This window comes from Emydura macquarii, unplaced genomic scaffold, assembly GCF_026122565.2.
Source record: "Emydura macquarii macquarii isolate MOO-44397 ecotype Brisbane River unplaced genomic scaffold, CSIRO-AGI_Emac_v2 contig_1253, whole genome shotgun sequence".
Classification (NCBI taxonomy): domain Eukaryota; kingdom Metazoa; phylum Chordata; order Testudines; family Chelidae; genus Emydura; species Emydura macquarii.
The window spans coordinates 77,573,308-77,588,801 of NW_027131390.1; positions in this window are offsets into that span (position 1 = coordinate 77,573,308).

Below are 15,494 nucleotides of genomic sequence, written 5' to 3' on the forward strand. Positions count from 1 at the left end.
CCACCACCTCCTGGCGAGAGAATGAGGGGACGGAAGGAGAACCTGAGTCCAGGCTGCCTCCTGTTGAGGGATTGGGGATGGAGGAAGAGAAGAGCCTGACCCGCATGGCAGGGCTTCGGCTGTCCCCTTTACCTCACTCCTGGGTGTGTACGGCCCTTCTGCACGAGCCCCTCACCTGGAGCTGACAGCCAGAACTCTTAAAGGCACACAGCTCATGCCTTCCTTGACACATTTCCACGCTTCCCTTTAGAGGCCCACCCCATAGCTTGAGAACTGCTGTTCTAGACAACTAACAGGATGACCAACACAAAAAGCAATCAGAAGTATACTAAGTATTTGGAAGAATAATAAATTATTAGAAACTCGGACTGATTTCTGCATAGCCACAAAATTGATAACCTGTTGTCAGCTGTTAGGTTCTACTTACATAAAAAGCAGCATCTCTCAGTTCTCCCAATATCTCTCAATGTCTAGCTGAGATCTTTATCTGGATAAAGGATAGCTAGCTAAAGTTGAACCTGAACAAGCTGGAGATGATGCTGGTACAAACATGGAAGTATTTTAAAAGAACTCACCTCATTCAGAACACTGCAATCTCCTAAAAGTATCTACTCATCGATTATGAGTTTTCAGTCATAAGGTCTTCTTGGACTCCTCACCCCACAAAAGTTCAAAAAGACTCTGAATGCACTCGCTTCCATCTGCAGCTGGCCAGAAGACTGCACCTCATTGTATCAGACTCAGACCTGGCCAGGATCATCCACACACACTTGTGATCTCCAGGTTTGATGACTTCCATTTATGTTAGGAATTCAGTAAAATATTATGAAAAAACTCTAGCTAGACAAGAAAGCAACACCGGCTGCTGTAAGCCCATCAACCCAGGGCTGACAAGTGAAGATGGCAATGGATTTGGTGAACATGCTCCATGCAGTCTAACTGATACTGACCCAGTAACAATTTACTTTTATGGGCCTGGAGGCAGAAGCATCATTTCAGATTATGGAAGTGGAGGCAGTGAGCCAGGAATGTTGCTGAACCCTTGGCCCTAAGAGCCAGATTCTCATTTTGGTTTCATTATTGTAAATCCAAAATAACTCAGTTGAAGACACTTGAGTTACACTGGTGTATATACAGTTAATGAGCACAATCTATGGTTCTAGGTTCCATTGGAACATGGCTGCTGAATTTCTTGGATTTCAGTCTAGAATATAGCCTATCAGTGGGATTTTCAAAGGCATCTATGAAAAAAGGACATCCCTAATTTGGACACCCAAATCTAATGGGAACTGGGTGTCCAAATCCCTTAGGTGCCTTTGATAGTCCCATTCTAAATGTTTTTATTTTCTATAGTTGATTATTTCTTGAGTGTTTTTCTCAAATTCTAATGTAGTGGGGTAAAAATATTTATATATATTTTAAAAAAAGAAAGTCAGTGCAGTGTTATATGTGGATGAAGACATGTAGGTCTGCTTAATATATGTAACCAGTGAATGCAGCAACCTAATTTTTAAGACAAATAGGGAGAAAAATCACCTGAAGCTATTACTTCTACAGCACCATTTTAAAATGTGTACTCTGAATACATATGCATAGATTTTCATAGACAGAAATGCAAATTTTTATTCTATGCTTAAGCATCTGTAATGGTAGTGCTTTTGGATTTTATACGGCATCCATTATTAGAACAATTTCATACACTTTAGTTTTGAAATTATAAAGTTGTAGCATGGTGTATTTCTTGACAGCCTAAATGGAAGATTACAGAAATATAGAAGTCTACTTATAACTTCTCAACAAGAGCAGTGTGGTTGCTTTTTTGTGTGTGAATTTTTCAAAAGTCCCTTTGTTTGCTAATATATTTACATACATCTTTGTAAAAATAACAATAGTTTCTCTCGACTATCTTTATATTGACATATCAAGTAATTATTTATTTAGCAATGTGTTGCAAATGATAAAACAAAGTATCCAAAATATTTTTTTTCTTTCTTTTGTAACATCTGGTTTGTTCTTACTATTTTCCTAAGAGTTATGTTTCAGTTAATTTCATTATCATTATCATGACTTTCATAGAAGGAATTTTCAGTGTAAGTCACAAAGTAAGAGTTCAAAAAAGTAAAAAGCATATTCTGATGATAAATAATGTTATCTATTATGATGTGAGGTGCTCTGAGGTTTCATGCCTTGCCATTCATATTCCCATTCCAAAATGTTGTTTTATTTTCATTTGTTATATTCTCTTGTTGCTGCTTCAATTTTTGTCTGTAGTATTTTAGCCTGTATTATTTAGCCTCCAATGGCTTGCCTACACAGTGGGATAATGTAAACTATGGGGATGTGATTTCTAAAGCTCACTAATGTGTTGAGCAGTAAATGGCCCCTGTAGACCCTGCTGGTGTGCACTAAAAGTTCCCAATACTAAAGCACACTAGGGAATTTTTAGTGTGCATCAGCAGGGTCTACACAGACCAGTTAGTACACTTTGGAAATCCTACCTTCTTCCATAGTGCACATTTACCCCACCATGTAAAAATGCCACAAATTTTGCCTTCTGCTTATCAAAGGATCAAGCATTTAGATAATGGAAACACACTAAAAGCATTCCCAAAGCCTTTCATAAGAACTAAGTTGTTGTCCTCAAATGGCCTCTTTCCCAAATTACATTCCTTTAATACTTGGAGAAAGGGGAACAGCACTGGAGAAATTATCCCTAGTTTATCGCCCTCCGTGATGCCAGCTCATCACTGGAAAGCTGATCTATTTTCTTTTGTGGATGTTGGCATTTTTGAGGATGTATAGCAATAAATAAATAAATAATAAAAATAAATTATCCAAGAGAAACAGTAAAGCCCACAACCAAAACACAACCCCATCAAGAAAACCCAAAAACTATTTTTTTAAAAATCCCAAAATCCAATCTACACAGAGCGCACTTCCAAGGAATGCCACTACAATTAGCTCAGAAACTCATATTATTTTAGAGACAATGTGAGTGAGGTAATATCTTTTAATGGACCAAACTTCTGGTGGTGAGAGAGAGAATCTTTCGAGCCACACAAGTTGGTCCAATAAAAGATATTATGTCACCCATCTTGTCTTTCTAATATCCTGGGACCGATATGGCTACAACTACTGTAATTTTTTTAGTCATTTAGAGTTCGAAGTCTGGGCAAAGAATGGTGAGTATACTATATTCCCTTAAATTTGAAAATTCCTTAGAAATGTAGAGCAATAATTTGCTGTACCTTTAACAAATCAAAACAAACAAATAAAACCTTCAATTTCTCATCATTTCTTGGAATAATCCTGACTTTTGCAGACCATGCTTCTATGGGATTAGTACAAACTTTCTGGGGGAGAAAAATATCCATAAAATTAAAAATTCATGACTTTCTTTATTTAAAGTTAAATTGGATCTTTCAGTCACTTACAGATATCCCCTCAGGACCTTATCATACACCTTTGTCTTTCCCTCTTCCTCCCCTCCCTCCAGAAAAAAAAAATCTCATTATTGAAATTGAAAGCTCTAGTTTTTAGCTGAATTTATCATGTTGAAAGACTTTGACCATTAATGAGATTCCAGAAAGATAGTTTTTTATAACTTCTCAAACCTGTAAGCTTTCCTAAAACTTTGAACAGATAGTCATAATTTTGGAACACTGTTGGTCAAATTGCATCCTTATGGCTTTCCATCTTCGTTTACATCTGGAGTAACCTTGACCATAGTATTGATCAGTTCTAGCAGATAGACCACTTCCCACTAATAAATTTCCATTGTAGGTTTTGTCACAAGAAAGGCGGTGACTGTAGTTTTGACGCCTTTTTATTTAAATCTGGAGTTTGAAAAGCAGATTTAAGAGCACTCTCTGTACCATGGGGTTCATAATCCTATCAACAGGATTTAAACACAAAATAATACATGGCTATAGCCACCAATTCAACTCTGAGATGAGATGAGGTGGAACTATGACCACCTTGTTTATCTGGTGCACACTACACCCTCCACCAACTTAACTGTGTGGGACATTGTGGGGCACTGACAACCGGAACCTCCTCCCCTGGGGGCCCGGAGATGGGGGGGCTCCAGCTGTGAGCCCTGCGTGGATCTGACAGGCAAGAGCCAATATAAGTAACAGTGTCTACACAGACATTGCATCACACTAATCACATCGACCTAAGCGCTATACCTCTCATGGAGGTGGACTTATGTTGGCAGGAGAAACGTTGTAGTGTAGACACTTTACAGAGTTAGATTGACATAAGTTGCTTTTATTAACTTAACTCTGTAGTGGTTGATCAAGCCTAAGCACATTTGACTGGCTCATACCTCTCTGTTAATTCAACAAGTTATTTTTTTCTCTTGGGATTTATATCCTGAGAATTTTTAGTATCTTTATTTCACTCAAGGCAGGGCTACACTTCCTTAGTTGATATGAAGATATTCCATTTAGCTGGGAGAAATTGCTTTTCTGGGTGGGATAATAAATCACAATCCAATATATCTTTCACGGCATCATTCACACTAAAGTATCAGAGTACTATATAGCCAATTAGTCTATACAAGCCAATAGAATATAAACAAACTATTTAGGCTGTAATATATCACAGTGGTAACATCTGAGGTAGGGAAAGCATGAAGAAAGGTAGAATGCCAAGAGTGAGAAAGGTGGATTCAGTGAGAGGTCAGGCAACTGGATTTTTTGTTTAATTATTTCAAAACAAACATTTCATTAAGTTACAGTTGCTGTTGTTAAAGACCATTCAAAAGAAGTCATAGCATTAAAAAAACAATTGAACAAACATAAAAAACCCTGGGAAAACAAGCTACAGTAACAAACAATTCAGACATCAACTTTACTACCCAATTCTCGTGCACAGATTGTTTAACTGAAACATTTTCCATGACCAAATGCTACATGAATGCAATCACTTTGAAGGGTGATGTTGATGCAGCAGAATAATGGATTTTCTTTGAAACATTATTAGAATTTTAGCATTTTAACTGTCTTATAAACAGACTAATTCTGTCCTTCAGCCAGCAATAAGCTAATTCTTAAAGTAGAGGGGGCAGATGCTCACCTGGCATAAGTTGTCCTAGCTTCATTAAGTCAATGGAGCTATGACAATTTATGCCAGTTGAGGTTCTCCCCTACAATTTAATCTAGAAATATGGTTGCCTGTTAGAGGATCCAAGATGCATAGAATAAATAAAGTGATAATCTTACAGAATTATTAATATCTACCACTATTATTCTAAACACATAAATGAGCCCTAAATATCTAAATATTGTGCTAAAACACATTTTTATTTAAATCATTCTTATTTCAAAATCTCCTTCATGTATTAAAAGCCATGTCACCTCAAAAGAATTTTTATTACATTTTGAAATATTACAAATTATGGATTTCTATGGAAATGATTGAACATATAGAAAATTGTCATTTTAGCATTTTAACAACATCCTGGTGGAATTGCTATAAGGGTGGCATTTCTGCTTTGTAAAAAGTCACTCTCAGGACTTGCTTTGCAAATGTATTATCTTGGCAGGTTTTCAGTATCATTCTTAAAAGCAGTTAGTAAAGGTAATAATATTAAGAAGCTCTAGGTATCTGTATTGTTAGCCATATAAATTATTCAAGTTCAGCTATACTGATGATTATGTCCAAGAGATGTGAACATCAAATCCTCTGAGATTTACAACAGAATATCAGGATAGGAATGGCCTAGCTCTTCATTAAGCCAAAAATTTTAAGAGAATGTAAAATTAGACATGAGAATCTCATTGAGTTTCTTCCCAGTGGAGGTTCGTCCATTTTGTAGATTTATGCTTAGTATCCATAAAATAATTTAGCATAACATGTTATTTTATATTTTAATTTTACAATGACTAGCACCAGACTTACATTCCTGGAGAATGAACTTCTCAATTAATTCACAAAACAGATGCAGCATAGGCAGTGGCAGGGCAGGGTTCCTTCGACTGCCTGAGCAATTTGTCTACCCTCTAGAGTTAAATGGTGGGTTGCATGCCCATTCAAACTGTGGTATCTATGCTGAGACTCCCACAAGGGTTCCAGTCAATGCAAATTGTGATGATTGCTGTGTGTGATGTGGACATTGGTCGACTAGGAAGTGAATTTAGATCTCCAACTCATTTCACTGAACAGCCAAATGGTTATACTGCCTTTCTGCTCTAGTCTATAACCAACAACCTGGTAATTAAACCTATAGGTATTATATCCCATTATCAGTTACTGGATGATAGATGATATTTTGAATTTTGTATGTGCATTGTATTTCAGAATATGATCCTTCAGTCATCTGTGTATCTAGTGCAGTATATGTTTTGCTGCAAAGACTGGAAAACATATTCCACACACGGAATAGGACAAGGGTGACCAGATGTCCTGCTTCTATAGGGATAGTCCTGATATTCAGGGCTTTTTCTTATATAAGTGCCTATTACCTTCCACCCCTGTCCTAATTTTTCACACTTGCTATCTGGTCACCCTAAAGACCAGATTAAATCTTTGGTCCCCTTTTTAAAGATAGTTTGCCCTTCCCCACTCCTCTGGGACCTCACCCATCTTCTGTGTGTTCTCAAAAATAATTGTTAACAGTTCCAGGGCTGCTTTAGGTAGTTTCTTAAGTACCTTGGAATGAATTTAATTAGGCTCTACCAACTTAAATATATCTAAATGTTATTTAACATGTTCTTTCTTTCTTTTGGCTTGTGTTCCTTCTTCGTTGTTGTTAATATTAATTGTGTTGAGTGTCTGGCTACCATTAACCTTCTTAGTGAAGACTGAACCAAAATAGACATTAAACACCTCAACCTTATGGATGTCATCAGTTATCTATCTTTCCCTTCTAAATAGAGGACCTATGCTTTCCTTTGGCCTTCTCTCACTCCTAATATATTTTAAAAAGGTCTTCTTATTCCCATTTATGTCCCTTGCTAGAAGTAACTTATTTTGTTTCTTATTTTGTCCCTACATCCCTATGCTATTCTTTTGTATTCCTTAGCAATTCATCCATGCTTCCACTTTTTCTAGGATTTCTTTTTATTTCCAGGTCATTAAAGAGCTCCTGATGTAGCTATGTTGGCCAGTTATCATTCTTCACATCTTTCCTCCAAATCAGGATAGTTTACAGTTATTTTTTTAATATTGTCTCCATGAGAAACTGACAGTTTTCCTGTCAACTTTTTCCCTTAGATTTTCTTCCCATGGGACTTTACCCCTACAAACTCTCCGTTACTCTGCTTTTTTGAAGTCCATTGTCTCCTGCTGCTCTCATTCCTTCCTTTCCTTAGAATCATGAAATCTATATGTAATGATCACTTTCAACCAAATTGCCTTCCACTGTCAGATGTGCCGCCAATTCCTTCCTGTTGGTCAGAATCAAGTCTAAAATTGCGGTCTTCCTGGTTCCTTCCTCCACTTTCTGAAACAAAAGGTTGTCCTCAATACATTTCAAGAATTTATTGGAAATTTTGTGTTTTGCCATATTACTTTTCCAATAAATGTCTGGGTAGTTAAAGTCCCCCATTACTACTAGGTTTCTGGGTTTTTCTGTTATTTGTTGAAGAAATGCCTCATCCCCCTCCTCTTCCTGATTTGGTGATCTATAGTGGATCCCAACTAGGACATCACCCTTATTTTTTTATTACTTTTATCTTTACCCAGAGACTTTCAACTGTCCTGTCTCTCACTTTCTTCTAGGTCTCCAAACAAGTGCATATATTTTTGATGTACAATGCAACACCTTCTTCCTTTTTATCTTGCCTGTCCTTTCTGAACAAGCTATACCCCTCTATACCAATATTCCAGTCATGAGATTTATCCCACCAAGTCTCTCCGATGCCAATTAAGTCAAACTTAGCTTATGTACTAATACTTTCAGTTCTTCTTGTTTATTCCCCATACTATTTGCATTTGTGCATTGACATAAAATATCAGTTGGTATAGATGGAGTTTTATCTCAAGCAACAGAGATTTGAAAATACTAATGTTTTAGAAAGAGCCCCAACTTTAAAAGAATGTAAGGATGCAAAGAAAGAGTGATGCTGAAGTTCCTTATCAGAAGCCACACATGCACCCACCCCCCACTAGGAAAAAACCTCTAATTTAAACATACTCATAAAGTGCTGAAGAATTTTCATATTGAAAGTAATTTATAAACATTCTAAAGCCTTCAAACTTTAAGAAAAGTATTTAATAGTTGGATTTAAAAAAAAAAAGTTGCTGGTTACCTCTAGCTAGGTCACGTTTCTACTCAGTGGTGGAAATCTTTGTTGATTCCTTAAAATGCTTGAAAATGGTCCCAGTCTCTTTTGACATGTATATTTGGAAACACTTTGCAACTAAGTGCAAGGCACCTAATGTGATAAATTCCTAATATCATTTCTATGTAAATAGCAAGATGTTTTATGTACCAATATGAAATCTAATAACCTTATAATAACGGGTTACTAAAACAAGAAGCCATCTGCAGTAGAGATATTGATATTAATTGGAGATTTAATTAACTATCTGGCACTGCTTAAACAACTCTGTCACCCAACTCAGAAAGATAAGAGTCACCACTCCAACAATTATTAAGAAGATAGGACAATGAATTCTTTAATGACTATTCAAGTTTAATGACGCTCTAAGAATTCATTACATTTAAAAAGACTTAGTTTGAAAACAGAAAAATGTTCATATCTGACATGAAGGTGTTTGGACATCTTTGAAAAAAAACTTCAGCTTCTATTAAACACTGCTGGAACTCAGAATATCTCAGAAAATGGACTACATAAAAGAGTTAAAATTCTAACTTTAAAGATGTTCTGAGAATTTCCCACCACAAAGAACAGCAGCAATCAGAGATATATTGAATATGCATTAAACAGACTACATATTAATGAGATGAACACATCACTAAGACCAACCAACAAAGACATTGAGGTGATGAAAAGATGACAGCAGCTACATTTTTTAATCTAGCCACACTCCAGGAAAGGTGTTTTCCTCTTTCCATTACATTATAGAGAATGGTATAAAGTCTCTAGATTATGAAGCAAACTCTCTCTGCTCACATTTCTCATCTCCTTGCAAAATCCTCATCACAGCTTCTCACATCTGCTCAGCAGGCTCTACAAGCAAGACTGCTAAGCAGAAAACAGCTTCAGAGTAGCATGACTTTTTAAATTCGTCCCACAAACTATTCAAAGACCAATTCAAATTTATTTCTAATTCTAAATTCTAATTCTAAATTAATTTGTCACAGCTCAGTTGTACCTCCAGTCTCTCTATTTGCATGCCTTCCAGTTGTCAGGCCTCTACCTGCACTTCTCCCAGACTGGAACTCTGCAGATCATCCTGTGTGTTAGAATAGGCTAGAATACCTCCTACTCCCACCATCCTGCCAGGAAAGCAGTGTCTTAGTCCCCTTTGCAGCCCCTCATGAATGCATCCTTCAGGTGATAGGTTTAACTACCTTCATTTGTCTTTGTGGAACCCTATGCCATGGTTCTACCACTCAGGATCCTGGGGTGGCAGCATCCCTGCTTCCAATCATGTTAATATGATCGACCCAGCTGTATTTGGCACCTGCCAAAAACTTCCTTTCAGGAGCCATTGACCAGCCATTGACTTATATGACTCAAAACAGCTCCTTCCAAACAATCATATTGACTCTTTAGCCAAAGGTACATAGCGAGCAGAGAAAATGATTAAAACAACAAACAGTGTGCACACTTGGGTCTTGTTTAAAACTTGTCACTTCTCTGAAGACTCAGGCAAACCTAGCTGTGTCACACATCCTGCAGTGCCTGTTTCAGTCCCAATCTCCAGGCTGCATTTTCTGCCTTTCTGACAGTGCTTCACCTCAAACTGCTGGCAACTCCTCCCCTTCCATTCTGAGGGGGTTCTTTTAAATATGTATGGTTCTTTTGATCTCTAGGCTCTGGCCTTGGCAAAACACTGTGTAACTTTTAGCTAGCACCTTGAAAGAACATCTTTCTAATTAACATCTTCCCAGACATTGCTCCCTTTTAAGTTGTTTATCCAGATATGTCTTATTGTTTTGTTTCCTGCTTATTCTTCCTAACAGCCCTTTCAACTCTGTAGTCAGACAGAATAATAACAAGCAGGTATACTGAGGTATATCTCATAGCCAAAAAGTTCCAACAGAACTTCTCACCAACAGAAGTTGGTTCAGTAAAAGATATTACCTCACCCACCTTGTCTATCTACTATCCTGGGAATGACACAGCTACAACACTGTATAAAGTTCCAAATAATTTCTGTGAATAACAAATAAATTTGAGAAAACTGTAAGATGCTCAGATGCAATTTGTGATGAGCAAAGAAGTGAAAATTGTTGAATAAATGATTCACCGAATTATTTGTCCATCTTTACTAATTGTTTACAAGAAATCCCTGCAGTCTCATATAATGGAGATTAGAAGGTGGTAAGCAGGCAAGAGGAAAATTTGACAAGCACAATAATACCATAATTACTTTGAGAGATTAGCATGTGTTCAACTGCTATTACAGGGATGGCCCAACTGGCTCATGAGCTGCATGTGGCTCTTTTACAATTAAAGTACGGCTCGCGGAGCCCCCTACCTCCCACTCCCATTCTCCACCTACCAGACGGAGGAGGGGAAAGGGGGTGCTTGGAGCTTCTGCCCTGCTGCAGGGTGGTGGGGCGAGAGGATTCTGCCCAGTGGGGAGAGGGATCTCAGAGGGTCAGTAAGTTTGGACAGCCCTATCTATTGTAAAGGTTCAGTTTCTTGTATATACCTGTATCACATGGTGTAAAAGTTTTTCACTGCTCCTCTGAATGAATTACTGTCCTTTGCTCTTGAATAACCTCATCTGCCATCACAAAATAACCTTATATCAAACATCTCCCTTGTTGTTGCATATTTAAGTAAGGCTAGACTTTTGATGACTTTGGTACTTAATCAAACTTGTCACACAATTTACATTTACTAACTTTGTCTATGAGACTATAGTCTGACTCAGTACCGATAGTAGCTGAGCTGAATTTGGATTTTTGCTACAGAATCATGACATAGGTAGCTTTTTTCCCTAATACCACCGTGCAGTATTACTTAATCTTGTTCTCTTTGATAAAATATGTTAAAAAGTACACTTTTTTGTCCCTAAGTGCTATTTCTGCACCATGAGACTGCATCACCTTGACTGCTCCATTCCACATAGAAAGCTTCCATATTGCTCAGAGATATAAGGAATAATTAGACAGGAGAAAAATTAAAAATATTTCAACAGGGTAATGTGACAACTCCCACCCCTTAAAATCTAGTTATTATCAGAAGAATACTATATATAAATGGTCCCTTTTAGTCAACAAGTGTATTGTGAGTATGATCTGATTATTTTAGTGACAAAAATAAATGTTTTCTACTTTTCAGTGCCACTAGCATTGCAGAACTCTGGGACACTGAACTGGTTTTAACTGTATCAGCAAGGTTGTTAAAGTAAGAGATTATAGCAATCAGTTACATTTCACTGTACTATGTAACTACTTAGAGTAACAGATTGATGTAGATGATTACTTTTAGAAAATGTAATTTGAATGAGTAATCTGATTTTTTTTAATGGTAAACAGTAAATTAGGTTGTTTTTTACATTGGCATATTACCTTTACCAACCCCATCCTCTCCACTGACAATACTAAGAAGCCATTGTCCAGATCTTCCTGAATAAAGACTATCATCTCAATGTTAACAGCATACTATCAAAATAGAGGGAGTTGGTTGTTCTTTCTCTGCAAAGAGGAAGAATAGACTTTGGAAGCAGACGGCAGCAGAGGGAAATGATAGAGCTACTAGAAGTTTCACAACCACTGCCTTTCTCTGCGTGGCCTGTTCTGAAGAGGGAGCGGTCTACTCTTGTCATTGTGCTTGAGAAAAAGACTCCAGTTCCCAATGGGATTCAGAGACCTTCCCTGCTAGTAGTCTGTGCTGCACATTTATTGAGTAAAATCATGGCCCCACTAAAGTCAATGGGAATTTTGCCATTGAGGTCAGGATTTCATCCACTGTGTCTCACTGTTAGTGTCCTTTTTCCTTCATTGGCCCTTTCACCAGAGATATTTTTCTTACCTTTAAAAATATTTTGAAGGGGCAGGCACTGACAGCTACAATTTGCCTATCCCAGAGGCAGAGCGAAGACTGGGAAATTTTGGACACAGGTCTGAAGCTTTAGTATCAAACCTTTTTTCCAATTCCATTACTACTATTGCCTGCCACTTTCCTGAAAAATCTGGACTGGTGAATCTGCGAATGAAGAAACTAAGCTTATTCTGCCTTTTGCTCTTCTGGTATTACATAATGTAGTTGCATTTTCAATATTTCAGAAAAAAATCTGAAACCTGAATCAGTAAGTGTTACATTTGTCACCCACTCTCCAGAATTTTTGTCACTTCATGCAAGATTCAGAAGGAACCTGAAAAAAAATAATCTTGTTTAAATTATGTGATATTTGATGCTAAATGCTTTCAAATTGTTGCAGTATCAGCCATAGTAATACTTTAATATTTGATTAGCTAAATTAAGTAAATTAGGAATGCAATTAAAATGCTATTCTCAGCCTCAGAAATTACTGAAAATTAGAAGAGCAATGTATCAATTCATGGATATTACAGGAAGCATTGCAAAAATAACATTACCACCACCCACTGAAATAATAAGTCAGCTGATTTCAAATGGCACTAATCTTTGGTAACTAGAGACTATGTCTTGGAATCTGATCTGTTAATAGTGTTCTTACTTTGGAAATGTATAGGAGAATGCTAAATCTGTTTAACCCATAATTCCAAAACTAAAATAAGAATGCTGTTAAATGAGCTGAAACCTTATGCTGTACTTATTCTGTTTTTACTGTACTGTGATCCCCTTTTCCATCCTACCCCTCCAATCTAGCCAAGAACCCCATCCAACAGTATGGGAAGTGCAATCTTCTGACACCTGTCCATGACTCTACAGTGGGTCATGATCCCCAGGTAATCCTTGATATACAATATTAATTTCTAGTTCCCAGTTATCCAATTACTCTCTAGTCTAGTTTAAAATTTATACTCAGTTGATATGAAAGCCAATTACTGGAGGGTGCTGTACTGCTTCTTTCAGTTTGATTTCCAAGTCCATTCAATTTTGCTGGTTATTAGGTGGAGTTATAAAATTCATGACAAATAAATTCTAACAGTTAGTGCAGCCACAAGACATCTAAGTACAAGTAATTCTTTTGCTCCCCTGCTAATTGGCCTGAAGAAATTATTCAGAAAACCAAGAATTAGCAGTGTTCCACCCAGCATGCACTTATAAAATTGCACATTACCTGCAAATACATGTGAAAAAGTTATTTTCCCAAGTGTAGGGGTGCACTGTTTGTAATGCCTTTAAATGATATAATGGAGACCAAATGTTTCTTTTAGATTAGCAAATTTTTTTGCTTGTTATTTGGCAGAACACCAGGGTACCTTTTCTAGCCTGTATAGCGTATTGCCTCTATACAATGTGATGTATCATTACTATAAGAATATATGAATCACAAGGAAAATAATCCAAATAATGTTCACACCATAAGAACTATTGTAGTATGACAAACAGCAATATGAAATTAGCGTGTGAGCTCCAGCCATTTGATCTAGACTCACTTTTGCATCATACAGTCCTCAACAATATTTTAAAAAATGCAAACTTTTCTCTCTTACACTATCCTAAAACTACCAAAATGCTTACAATTGTATATTTATTTAGGCAATGACTTAAATGAAGCTAAGCGAAAACTTTCATTAGGTAAGTAAGTGTGGAGGACAGACTTATGATAACCCCAGGCAAGATTCAGCATGATAAAAGTTCACAAATTATCAAGGAAGGGTGTCAGGAAGAAAGAAAAAAGCACACAAATGAGAGTACAATTTTCCATTGCAGAGGGAAAGGAGTTTCTTTTCACCTATTGCCTCCTTACAAAGGTAGCCAGTAAAAACAGTCTTACAAGCGTCCAAGTCGATTAAAAATAGTAAGATGTAGCACAATATTTAGCATTTATATAGTGCTTTGCATGTTCATAGTGACTAATAAAGCTGCATTACACACCCATGAGGAAAGTAAATAGTATTATCCCCATTTTACAAATAAGGGAAATTTGGACACAGTGTGACTTGTCCAAGATCACACAGCAATTCAGTAACAGAGCTGGGTCTAAGGCTCAGGGGCAAAGAATTCTCTGTTCCAAGCTCATGGAAAAAAGACTTGAAGGTGGATCTGAAAGAAGATTGCGAAGGCAGTTGTGACGCTGGCAGACCAGGTGCCAGCTCACGTCAAGGCCCCTGGGCCTCACTGAACACTGACAAATACATAGCTGGAAACCAGTCTGGCTCACCTGTGTGTTAGTGTTGTTAAAATAGAGATTAGAGTTACAAGAATGTGTTTAGACTTTATGAAATGCTTGTTAGATGCTGTATGTATTCTTAAATGTAATAGTTATAGCCCATGTTATAAGGTAGTGTTCAAGTATATGCTCTGTAACTATAAAAGCTTTTGGTAAAACAATAAAACCCCACAGTCAGGAGATAAGCATCACTAAAGGTGATATGCTAGTTTACCACAAGAGGTGTCATCTTCTCAATAAAAGAAAGCCTTCAGACACAAGATAAGTCAGAGAATTTGTTGATTGCTTTCCCCACGCCCATTAAGAGGGGAGGTGCACAAACCCTCATCCCATCACAGCTTGCATGCTGAGAGAAAGGCATAAAAATCCCTGTCAAAGAGAAATTGAATCATAATGCTGTTTGGAATTTGGACAGGGCAATATTTCTAAGCATAAGCAAAGGATCCCCAAGCTGCTTGGCTTGGCTTAGCCCTAAAGGATATAAAGAGTTACATATTATAGTGGCTACTATTACCTTTTGGAACCTCAGATTAATTCTCATTTCTGTGTGTCTACCAGCTTTAAGTTGTAAGTAAGTCATTTCTTTTTCTTGTTAATAAATCTTTAGATAGTTTATTATAGGATTGGCTATAAGCATTGTTTTTGGTTTGAGATCTGAGGTACAACTGACCTGGGATAAGTGACTCGTCCTCTGGGATGAACTAGCCTGAATATTATTATGATTTTTTGCTATAAAGGACCATCTATCACAAAGGCAACCTTACGTGGGTGGCAAGGTAGACCAGAGTGCCCCAGGGAACTGTATGACTCCATGTTATAGTGCTTTAGGAGTTCACACTTGTTACTTCATTGGTGAAATCTCATTACAGAACATACCACCAGTTTGGGGTTTGTGCCCTGTTCCTTGACAGTCTGCCCTGATGTTGGCATTCATGCTCATGAGCTACTCGAAATAGCTTGACAGGGATAGTCAGGTTAGTTTCTTGGATTAAGTGATGTGGAGAGGGGAAGGGGGGAAAGTAGAGGTAGAAGGGAACTAGATTGTAAACATCCTTGGTGAACCAACCCTTTTCTCTAGT